The sequence below is a fragment of the Budorcas taxicolor genome, chromosome 15 (assembly GCF_023091745.1).
Source record: "Budorcas taxicolor isolate Tak-1 chromosome 15, Takin1.1, whole genome shotgun sequence".
In the NCBI taxonomy this organism is placed as follows: Eukaryota; Metazoa; Chordata; class Mammalia; order Artiodactyla; family Bovidae; genus Budorcas; species Budorcas taxicolor.
Genome location: NC_068924.1, coordinates 60,171,577 through 60,184,639, shown reverse-complemented (window position 1 = coordinate 60,184,639; position 13,063 = coordinate 60,171,577). Strand labels below are relative to the sequence as shown.

The following is a 13,063-nucleotide window of genomic DNA, read 5'->3' as shown; positions in this document are numbered from 1 at the left end:
CCACTATCCAGGTATGTCATACCCAGGGCCTGTTATCAAGTGCTATGTATGCTAATCACATTTAAATGACATAAGAACTTTGCCATACAAATTCAGTGTATCTAACTGCTGTATTCCCCTCTGCTTTTTCTACCTTATTAGAAGGATTTTTTTTTCTGCAATTGCTATAAAGCCAGTGAACCAAAGGCAAGTCTAGGCAGTCATTGCATAAATAGAAGAAAAGTAATTCTGGAGTTCATTACAGAGGAAGTGATGAAAATTCTTCCTCTATTAATGTTATTATATAAAATGATACTAGAATTTCTATCTCTTTAAGAATACTTGATCATCAAGAAATAATTTCTTGAATTCAATAAAAAGTTCAAGGTAATTTGGTCCTTGTAAAGAAACTTGTTGCTGCAATACTCAGTAAAGATAAGCTATGCAGTAGTGTAGACCCAGATATTTTTCAAATTTTCTTTTTACTTTAAAATATGGCTGCCTTTATTTTGTATTCATGAATCATCTCTTTGTATAGAAGCATGAGTCTCTGTGGGTAAATATTTCTGTGACTTTTATATTCGGATATATATGTAATGAATACTTCTTTAAGATCCTTGGTTATTTTTATTAATAAGAAATACTTGCCTTTCTTATGATTATGGTATTTTAGAAGAGATATATAAAAATTATTTATAGCTAAGCTTCTTAAAAGATCTGGACATGAATGCCTAAAATGACAATGTTACACACATGACAAAGCTTGGTGGATGATTTTTAAATGTACAAACTAATTTCCTCCTACTTTTTGTTTTCTCTTTTATCCTTTTAAAACCAAGTCTAGAACAAAAAAACTTCTCTGCTTTGTCTGCACATCTTTGGCTGTGTTTCACTGTGACATGCACTGCTGTTCTTTTAGCACCAAAATGTTGGCACACACTCCTGAAAATTTCACACCATCTCTTGCTGGATCAGCAAGCTTAACCCACCAAAATCTGGTGTTGTGCAATGGTTTTTGACTGATAATCAATCTTTATGCTGCTCGACAGTTGTTGCTGGGACACGGAGTAGAGCAGGTGGCAGATGTGCCTTGTCTTTTGAGAAAAGAAATTGTAGGTGAGCTTGGACACAGACTAGCATATCACATGTCCATTAAAAAGACTTAAGTATAATGGGAAAAAAGCTACTCATGTAAGTTAAGCTCACAGATAAGCCTATAAGCCTAAAGCCTGATATTGGTTTCTTTCAGAACAAGAACATAAACACAAATAATTTATTATATATATATGTAATTTATCAAATATGTGTATATAACTTGAGAAGGGTGGGGGAAATTTCACATATATATGTATCAACTACATATTCTCACCTATACATTCACGTGTACTTTTTCAAATCAGGTTAAAATGAGCTCTCTTGCATGAATGTTATAGATTATCAATAATATGCCAACTTGTCATGAGTTTACCATAAAAATAAAACATGGATGAATAGCTTTGAAAATGGTAGATAAATTTAGAGTAAGGAAGCATTCTCAGAAGTTGGAAAATTCTACTTTCTAAAGGTAAATAAGGGGAAACACCTGGCAGAATTTGGTGTTACTGTTGCATCTTTGCAGATGAGCATGAATATTTTATGTACAATGAACAAACAAGCATTACAGTCTGTAAATGGTCATTATTTTAATATACTGTTTTTCATTCATTCAGCAAACATCGATTCAAAGTCTACTATGTGCCAGTCCTAGGCCAGATCAGAGACAGATAATAAAAAAGGGGACTTATAATCTGATTTCTTTGTTGTCATTATTCCTTCATCTCTAATTTTAAAGGAAAAAAAATTAAGCCAAATCCATTGGTCCTACAAATGAAAATTTACTCTATTTCTGGCACAGGAAAGCCAAATAAACCTATGTATATTTTGGCAGTTGTATTTCCATACTTCATTGTATTCTTATTCTTTGGGAAAGTAGTATAGATAGTGAAAATTGCCTTAGAACTATTTCCAGATTTACTAAGGTAGAAAGAGACCTGCAGAACATCTCTGATATTTTAAGTACTTTACCACCCCTTTTGAGCATCACTGTTAACAACCAGTGGCACTGGATTTAATAGAAAGCCAGAGAGCTATTCATCACATACCTCCAAACACAAAGCTTTCGTACAGAGGTCAAGCCAGGGTCAAGACTGACATGAAACATTCCCTGTTGAAATGCAATATTAGAATAATTCTTACATTTGAAGTTGAATGCATAAACAGAAAGATTGATTGTATGGGGGGGAAAGCAGAAAGAATTTTTATGAAGATTGTTGATGAAGATCAACTGTCTTATTAGGTCTTGTAATTCTGTGATTTCAAGATTCTGAAATTTATTAATGATTTCTCTAAAACTATGAAGATATAGTTAATGAATTGTTTCAAAGGACATTTTTAAAGTTTTCAGTAGGTCCAAGTTTCACTGTATAGAGTTCTGAGATTGTTTAATTTTTTTTTTAACTTCTGTATTTCCATTCTTTTCTATATATACTAATTTATTCTTTGGCTTTCAGAGTTATCATTTACAATGATTCATTTCAGTCCTGAGTTTTGTTAACCAGAAATGAAACTGAGTATTATGAATAGAATTTTACATCTTTTATATGCTGTATTGTGAAGATGTAGTCACAGAAAAAAAATCCATGAAGAGTATTCTTGATACTACACCTAAGATCTAAATTTAAACCTAGAGATTTCTGCTAACTGCCATGTGATCTACAAAATGAGATAATTTGCTGTGACAGCTTGTGATTGACAAGAATATGTGTGAGCACATTTAAAATAGGCCATCTTTTCATGTAGAAATAAATGTCAGTGAAATGATGGATTCTCATCATTTTAATTATTGATGATTTGGAAATATTTCAATTCCACGACATACAAGACACATTCTAAATAGCAGCATAACGCTTTTTCTCATATGTGCATCAATAATGAAATGTTCTGTCATATTTTGTTTCTCAAAAAATGCATTAGTTTAATGAACCTGGATTCATGCATTATATTCTGTTCCATTATATGTCTCCTGAGTTTGTTGCTTTTTAAATGGTTGTGTTAAAAGCACAAGTTTCAAGAAGTGACTTACTACCCACATCATACCTTGCTTTTCTTGCTGCTGGATCTCAAGACAGTGCTACAGTCTACACCAGTGGCTGCATTAGTCCTGCTAAAGCTAATATTGGGCTCTGTGATGCTCACCCACAGGGTGACCACTACTTAACTTGGGCAGCTGCAGCAGGACTTAGGATGGGTGTTCCCAAATTCTCTATTATCACTTTGAATAGTATGTGCATTAGGCAAGATTGTCAGTCCATCTTCTCTCTCACTTGGCTGCATATACCAAAAGTAGGAACATGATATTATGTAGAGAAAAAGAACTCTCTTCTGAGATAGCACATTATTCTTTTATCTGTTTCTGCAAGGGAGGATAAAACTATAGGCATGTATGTTATGTTTTTTCCCTATTCCAAATATTTTAAACGTATAATTAAGTGTGTACAGTGCCCTTACTATGTAGTTAGATGTGGGTCTGAAGATCATTGCAAGAGATGCACCCCCCAACCCCGCAAAAAATTTCTTAGCCAATAGAAAAATTTAGAGCACGCATACGGTAACATCTCGTACTGTCAAAATATCAAATCATTGAGAAACACCTGAATTATTGACATATCATGAGTTGTTGAATTATATATATTGCATATATTCACACAGAAGCTATACTTGTTTAATGAAGATGCCTGCAAACCTGTAACCATCCTGATAATTTGAATACTTCTTGCAAGCCATACACTCACCATGTGCTTTAAGTATATTATTCTTTCTCTGTACAACCCCTGAGTTAATGCTACAAATCCAGTCTCTTATATGCCATTCTAAAATACAGAATTGCAGATGACCAAACAATTTTTTCATAACTCATTTGATAGCACAACCTTATTTGGTATAAATAATCAACTGTTTTGATGAAAAATAATTAATACTTTTGATTATGGGCTGCTACTGTAGACCTTGCTGGGCATATTACATAATATTTGATATATACAATGTATTAACATTTTTTAATTCTAAAATTTCTACTATGGAATCACATCTGACATTAAGGGTTTTGAATACAGCCTTTTTTGTCTGCAAAGAAATTTGATAAAATTTAATTTTCATGAGGATATTAACTCAGAAGAGTTATAAATACTGTCTTTATCATCTGGAGCTGTTTGCTACATGGGTAAAAGTGGACAGAGAGAATACCTGCCTGATGAGAGTTGAGACAGTGTGTGAGAAGTAATTTAAAAAAAATTATGGTTCTGTTTAAGGAGGCAGAAGAGTAGTTAAAGAGAGACCATTCATTCATTCAATCATTTCCTCAAGAAGTATTTGAGTCCCTACAATATGCCAGGATATGGTGTGAACAAGACAGGTCTCATGGAGCTTAGGTTCTAATAAGGTAGAAGAAGCAACAGACATAAACATATACAGAACTAGGTAACTTATTTAGTGACGGTGTGAAGTGCTATAAAGAAAATAAGAAGGGTGGTATCATAAAAACAAATAATGTCATGGAAACAAAAGGAGGTATTTTAAAAACTGAGCCAAACATTTCCAGTAACCTTGAAATCAAATCTTTTAGGCGGTTGTCTATCTACCCTGCTTGCTACTTTACCTGAGAATTCATTTATATATCCTATAGGTACTCTTTCAGGATTTTGCCTTCCAAAGCATTTGTTTTTGAAGCTTTTGAGACATCTGTTAGGAGAGACATAAAAAATGCATTATCATTTAGTGGGAAGAGCACTAGATTTGAAATCAGATGATCTTGCAAGATTCTAGTACCTCTTATATGACCTTGGGCAGACTGATCTGCACTTCAGTGTTCTTACTTGTATATCGAGGTAAAAATATCTTAAAGGATTATTGGACATTGTCTTATTTTTCTAAAAAGAAAAATTATTTGGAAATTAAATGTCTATAAATCCCTCAAATCCCTCATCTAAATAGAACACTGAGAATAGCATTTCATAAGTGTAACTAGGACTCCAAGTGCTGTTAAGATCCCAAGGCTAGTTATTAGAACCTTGTGTCCACTCTTACCTCCCCAGAATAGTTGCCTGGGTGTAGGAAAATAGCAACAGCAGTCATGTGGCTCTGCTTTACCCTCACTGCCAGGGAAGCAAACTACTCTGTGAACCTGGGTAAGTGGCTTAACCTCTCTAACCCCCAGTTTCCTCATCTATTATATACAAACTGAGTCAATAATAAACATCTCACGAGGTAATTATGAGGAGTAAATACAATAATGTGTATAAAAGTCTGCTGTGCTTATATAATAGGTGTCTAAAACATTGCTTTTCCATCTGCTCTTTGTCTGTTTTCCCTCTTTTGCTCCATCTCTTGTTCGACTCATTTCCACCAGCTTATCATATAGACTGGCACAAGTACCTGATTTTACGACTACAGGTGCTGGCTAGGTCCAGGATCTTAAAATATTTACAACCAAGTTAAAATCACGGGCAAGCACTTGTGTTACAGCATGATATGGAACTCTGAATTAGAGCCTTTGAACTCTCACTGTGTTCTACTATTTACCTCGAGAATTTTTCTGAGGTGTAGGTCAAAATCAAGTCCTTTTATGAAAGGAGCCCCAAGTGGCCTTGCTCTGCTCTATTCTGAAAGTTGTGTTTTAAAATATGTTTATGACCCAAGGCTAGCCTTAACTTTAAGCTGCCACAACTTATTTCAAGAAAGTTCATAGAAAAGTTCAGGGAAAGGGTGACAACATTTTGATTGGCACAATAGATGGGATGTTTGTAATTTTAATCAAATTTAAATTGAAGACATACTTCAAATGATATGTCAGACTCGTGTTACTGAGTTAAAATCTAATGACAACCACTGTCATTATTAGTTAAGTATAGCCATCACGCCTATAGCAATAAATGATGACACTTAAGAACATGCAGAAACAAAGAACTCAAGTATTTAGAGAAAAGGGAGTGACTAGAAACCCAGTTGAACACAGGAATGTGACCTGGATTTAATCTATTTACCAAACATAGAAGCAATTGTATTTTGAGCAGATGATATAATTGAATATAGCAGTATGTTTTCTTACTGTCAGAGCATTTATATTTTATAAACTCATCATCTTGCACCCATGAAATGATGTGCTTGTTCATATTTAAGGTCATTATCTATACTTTCAAGACAGCCAGAGCATTAATGTATTTTCAAGTTTATTGCCCAACTACAAGAGAATTAATTTTTTAAAAAAGATTTTTCATAAGCTTATGGATTTAACGTTGCAAGTTTGCTGGCACATGCAAAATGGAAAATTACAACTTGGGGAACACCCAGATTTATTTAATTTCATGACAGGCATTGGATTTTTTGAAGTAGGCTGAGAAAATGTAGTGATGTTGTAAATAGACTTTCTAATGCTAGAACATGCTTTATCTTTTTCATGATTTGGTTATAAACAAAACATGAAAATAAAATAGGTTGTGAGTTCTTCAAAATAAATTATTCGGGCATAATGTTCTGAGTGCGGCCAGAGAGTAAGTATATGAACATAAACAGTCAAGGGACTTGGCTGGGATATAGCCCTTTGGGGAAGTTTTCCCCAAGGTTTTGCCCAACCTCCACTAGAACTTCAGTGGAGTGCAGGCCCCACTCCTATCTTTACCCAGAGGGTCATGAGGCTTTGGGACCCACTAGGTGTGGCTACCACAATTAGGAGGAGATGAGATGATAGTGAGAATAGGACCCCTTCTTTGACAATTGCAAGTGTGGGGACAGGGAATTTGCTGAGAGTACTGTCAATAAGGGGAAGACTGAAGAATCCTTCAAAGGGGACTTCCAAGTCTCCTGCTTTTGAGACTCCTGGATGGACAGGCATTGTATTTGGTCCTACTTTCTGGGGAGGCTGTCACTAGTAAGGATAAGCTTATTCTCAGTGTGCTCTTTTGTAGTCATCAGACTTGTAGTGACTGTTCTCTCTAAACCAGGCTTCCTTAGGGCATAAAACGTGGCTGCCTTGTTCACCGTCTTTTTGAGGGGGGCGGGGCACAGGGCCTGGCACTTAATAGATGCTCAACAAACGTTGCTTAGTGGTTGAATGGAAAACCAAATAGGTACTATAGTGAACCATGCATATTCCATGGTGAGAGGGGAGGTAAAGACCTCATTAGAGCATCCTTTTGGGCCAGCAGTGAATGGACGTTTAGAAGGAGTATATTAAAAATCCCCTATCCCAAATTCTTGTGTAGATTTGTGAATGTTCCTGTTTGGCAAGGGGCTAGAGTAAGCCAGCCCAAGAATAATTCCGTGGCAGAGAGGCTAATCGTGATGCTAATGCTTGTCTGAGACCAGACAATGGTCCAAAGTGGAGTGCTGGGATAAATGATTCTTCCAGGAACTTATAGATCTGAGATTTTCAGTCTTCCCACATCCTATCAGGAATGCCCTTTCTTACCTATTCTCTCCCCTCAGTCTTTTTTTTTTTTTTTCCTCTTTTGATGGTTGGAGAAGGCAGAGGAGAAGCTCTCTACTTCATTTAACACTTCCCTTTGTATTTCTCATAGTAACCTTGCATACAGTAGGTGCTTATTAACTATTATTGAAAGTAAGGAAACAAGAAAGAGGAGATGGTGTGACCTTTGGGAAGGTTTAGGGCCACTGCTTCCTGTTGAGCAGAGTTGGAGAACCCAGAGCTGGGTGGGGGTGGGGAGGCTGTTTTCCAGTCCTAACAGGTACCAGATAGCCTCAGCCCTGGGAGGGATGTCAAGGTTGTGAGATGAGACAAAAGACAGAAGTGTAGGAAGCATTTGTTAGCTCTGCATAGCTAGTATGTTTCCTGAGATGTTCAAGGTGGGTTTAGATGGCAGCAGCTTTCTTGTTTTAATACTCAGGTTGGCTTCCTGGCCCCCATGCCTGAGAGCCTCCTCACCACTTGATTATTCCTCATTCCACCCACTGCTAGCCTCAGTTAATCCTCTTCCTCACCAGGGCCAAAACCTACTCAGGTCTGTATTGAGCATCTTTGGGTACTCCATACTGGCATGGGATCAGATTCTGTTTTCCTTCTTGCCTCTGGAAGTAATAATGTTTACCCTGGCTATCTTAAATTGAAGAAAATAAGGAAAACCACTAGACCATTCAGGTATGACCTAAATCAAATCCCTTAACAATTACACAGTGGAAGTGATGAATACATACAAGGGATTCGATCTGATAGAGTGCCTGAAGTACTGTGGATGGAGGTTCATGACATTGTACAGGACACAGTGATCAAGACCATCTCCAAGAGAAAGAAATGCAAAAAGGCAAAATGGTTGTTTGAGCAGGAGTTACCAATAGCTGAGAAAAGAAGAGAAGCGAAAGGCAAAGGAGAAAAGGAAAGATACACCCATTTGAATGCAGAGTTCCAAAGAAAAGCAAGGGGAGATAAAGCCTTCCTCAGTGATCAATGCAAAGAAACAGGAAAACAATGGAATGGGAAAGACTAGAGATCTCTTCAAGAAAATTAGAGATACCAAGGGAACATTTCATGCAAAGATGGGCACAGTAAAGGACAAAAATGGAATGGACCTAACAGAAGCAGAAGATATTAAGAAAAGGTGGCAAGAATACACAGAAGAACTATACAAAAAAGATCTTCATGACCCAGATAACGACAATGGTGTGATCACTCACCTAGAGCCAGACATCCTGGAGTGTGAAGTCAAGTGGGCTTTAGGAAGCATCACTATGAACAAAGCTAGTGGAGGTGATGGAATTCCAGTTGAGCTATTTCAAATCCTAAAAGATGATGCTATGAAAGTGCTGCACTCAATATGCCAGCAAATTTGGAAAACTCAGCAGTGGCCACAGGACTGGAAAAGGTCAGTTTTCATTCCAATCCCAAAGAAAGGCAATGTCAAAGAATGTTCAAACTACCGCACAATTGCACTCATCTCACATGCTAGCAAAGTAATGCTCAAAATTCGCCAAGCCAGGCTTCAACAGTACATAAACCATGAACTTCCAGACGTTCAAGCTGGATTTAGAAAAGGCAGAGGAACCAGAGATCAAATTGCCAACATCCTTTGGATCATCAAAAAAGCAAGAGAGTTCCATAAAAATATCTACTGCTGCATTATTGACTATGCCAAATCCTTTGACTGTATGGATCACAATAAACTGTGGAAAATTCTGAAAGAGATGGGAATACCAGACCACCTGACCTGCCTCCTGAGAAATTTGTATGCAGGTCAAGAAGCGACAGTATTACTGGACATGGAAAAACAGATGGGTTCCAAATCAGGAAAGGAGTACATCAAGGCTGTATATTGTCACCCTGTTTATTTAACTTATATGCAGAGTACATCATGAGAAATGCTGGACTGGATGAAGCACAAGCTGGAATCAAGATTCCTGGGAGAAATATCAATAACCTCAGATATGCATATGACACTTCCCTTATGGCAGAAAATGAAGAAGAACTAAAGAGCCCCTTGATGAAAGTGAAAGAGGAGAATGAAAAAATTGGCTTAAAGCTCAACATTCAGAAAGCTAAGATCATGGCGTCCGGTCCCATCACTTCATGACAAATAGATGCGAAAACAGTGGAAACAGTGACAGAGTTTATTTTGGGGGGGCTCCAAAATCACTGCAGATGGTGACTGCTGCCATGAAATTAAAAGATGGTTGCTCCTTGGAAGAAAAGTTATGACCAACCTAGACAGCATGTTAAAAAGCAAAGAGATTACTGTGCCAACAAAGGTCCATCTAGTCAAGGCTATGTCTTTCCAGTAGTCATGTCATGAGAGTCATGAGTGTTGGACTATAAAGAAAGCTGGGTGCCGAAGAATTGATGCTTTTGAACTGTGGTGTTGGAGAAGACTCTTGAGAATCCCTTGGACTGCAGGGAGATCCAACCAGTCCACCCTAAATGAAATCAGTCCTGAATATTCATTGGAAACACTGATGCTGAAGCTGAAACTCCAATATTTCGGCCACCTGATGCGAAGAACTGACTCATTGGAAAAGACCGTAATGCTGGGAAAGATTGAAGGCAGGAGGAGAAGGGGACAACAGAGAATGAGATGGTTGGATGACATCACCAACTCAATGCACATGTGTTTGGGTTGGCTCCAGGAGTTGGTGATGGACAGGGAGGCCAGGCATGCTGCAGTCCATGGGGTTGCAAAGAGTCAGACACAACTGAGTGACTAAACTGAACTGAACTGAACTGAAATGGCTGTCAGCCCTCACCACCTTTCTTCATATGAAGGCATAGGTCCCTGGAGGGGTGATGTTAAGAAGATACACCTTGTGTTGCTAAATGCGAGGGTTCCCTAATTCCCCAGTTGTCTCTCAGACAGGAGGCCCATGGCCCACACTTTGAGACGTGATGACTTGGACCTTACCCCGACAGCTATGTTTCGTAGGGAAATGGGTTTTGCCTTCATGTAAAGAAGATGTTTCCAGTAGTTCCTTCTATCCAGAAGATTAGAATGGCTTGCTCCCGGTAGCGCGGAGTTTCTCTGCATTGTGCAGCAGCTCTGATCTGCATTAGCTTATTAGGCCTGCCTTCCTTGCTCCAGCTCTGGCCTGTTTTCCATGTCCTCCCAACACTCCATCATACTGTTGCCTAACTCTGGATTTTCACCTGCAGTGTGTCTCTCCTTGGGTTACGCTCTCCCTCTCTAGCCCACTACAAGTACGCTTCAAGTCCTACCTTACATCCTTCCCATGGAAAGCCTTTCTTGCTCACCACAGGCTGTGGCAGGTGCTGCTTCTCCAGGCTCCCTCGACACCCTGGGACATCTCTGACTAGGCACGTGCCATAGTGTGTGTTGCTCTCCCAAAGAACTCTGAGGTACCCCCTGTGCAGCCTCTCTAGCATGGAACATGTGTTAGAGACTCAGTGAATGAATGTTGAATGAGTAATTGAGTAAATGAAATGGGTAGGTAGAATCAATAATTTTTAAAGTTTCATGGGTTTTACAGTTCTGAACCAAGCAAAGTAATTCACTAAGCTTCTGACTGTTCTGCTGCTTCTTTCTCTGAGCTGTTCTCCGTGATACATATTCTGGTTTCTGAGTAAGTTCAAGGAGGGACATGGTAATGAAAAAACTAATTAATTATGAGTATAAAAATGTAATCTTTTTCCAAATATTCAGAGAAAATATAAGTCAAGGTAATAGATACCTGAAAATATTATCTAATATCCACCTAATGAAATAATAGTCATACTCTGATCTGACATGTTTGACAAATAGTTTCCAAATATTTATAGAGCATTTACTATAGGATTAAACAATATTTCAGGTGCTGTCCTGCAGCAGGGAACAAATGCTTACACTGAAAATGTATGATCAACTTTTATTATTTTGTTAAACCTCCAGCAAGCATACTGTTTACAACATACTGGATACGAGAGGCTGTTGTTGTTCAGTTGCTTAGTCTTGTCCAACTCTTTTGTGACCCCATGGACCATAACCAGACAGGCTCCTCCGTCCACAGATTTTCCTGGCAAGAATACTGGAGTGGGTTGCCATTTCCTTTTCCAGGGGATAGGTCTTCCTGATCCAGGGATCAAACCTGCATCTTCTGCATTGGCAGGCTGATTGTTTACCAATGCACCACCTGGGAAGTCCACATACTAGAAGTACACACCTGAGAAAACACTTCATACAATTGAAATGTTCAAAGTCTAACAGGGACACACATGCACAAACAGTTCAATAAAATGAGGGATACTCATTCTCAGTAAGGTGAGGCTGTGAAGCCTGAAGAAAGTAGATTAAAGGTGGTGGCACTGAGAAGGAGGAAGATGGAGAGGGAAAGTCATGATCAAAAGTTGGAATAAGAGCATGGTGTGTGCCCGTCGTTTATTCACAGCTCCCTGCACCTCTACAGAGGAATATTCTCTCAGACTCTTTAACTGCAGTGGTTCTCAGCTAGAGAAAATTTTGTCTCCTGGGCGAACATTTAGCAAAGTCTGGAAACATTTTTTGGTTGTCCCAATGGGGGAAGGTCCCAATGGCATCTAGTGAGTAGAGGCCAGAGTTAGTCACTCAGTTGTTTCTGACTCTGCGACCCCATGAACTATAGCCTGCCAGGCTCCTCTGTCCATGGAAATCTCCAGGCAAGAATACTGGAGCAGGTAGCCATTCCCTTCTCCAGGGAATCTTCCCCACCCAGCGATTGAATCAGGGTCTCCTGCATTGCAGGCTGATTCTTTTTTTTTTTTTTAATTTTTATTTTTACTTTATTTTACTTTATAATACTGTATTGGTTTTGTCATACATTGACATGAATCCACCACGGGTGTACATGAGTCGAATCTACCTTCAATGCAGGAGATGTGGGATACAGTTGCTTAATTTCTTCAGGTCTCATTTTCCTCATCTATGAAATGAAGATGATAATATCTCTTCCTAAGATTTAGAGGATAAAACCAGCTAGTGTTTATAAAGCACTTAAAACATTGCTTTCCATAGACTAAGTTCTTGGTGAAAATCATGAGGATAATAATATCAGCAATGTTTGCTGTATTTCATATGTATATGAAAGCGTTCTATCTGTATAAATTTCTTTCATTCATAATTAGGTAAGGAGAAATACTATTATGGTCATTTTTTTTCAGAGAAGAAAACTAAGACAAATGAAATTGACTTATTTTGCAGTTACAGAGTTAGTAAGAGGCAAAGTTAAGGTTTGGATTCCCCGAGTTTGGCTTCAGACCCCTTGCTCTTAATGCTTTGCTGCTTATCTAGTATATTATTAATGTGTTTTAGTCATCATTAGTATTATTTTATTAGGCTGTTTTACAGGTTGGTTTAAAAATTCTTTATTTGTATAAAATGTTTCATGTATTTCCAATAGTGTTTCTATGTTTATCAACAAGAATCTGGAAAGTTGGAGTACCTTTAAAAACAACTGTATATAACTTATATTGTAAAGGATAATTTCAAATTTATTTGAATATTTTCTTTATTATATGGTCTTCCTAGATCTACCTAGAGTTCTTTCAGAACACCTATTTGGAACTTCAGAAATGTTATCTTGA

General features: G+C 37.8%; 1 protein-coding gene across 1 annotated transcript in view; it reads left to right on the top strand.

The window, feature by feature from the left end:
- DCDC1 (doublecortin domain containing 1) overlaps window positions 1–13,063 on the top strand; it is a 428,530-nt gene that overhangs the window by 19,434 nt on the left and 396,033 nt on the right. The window lies entirely within an intron of this gene.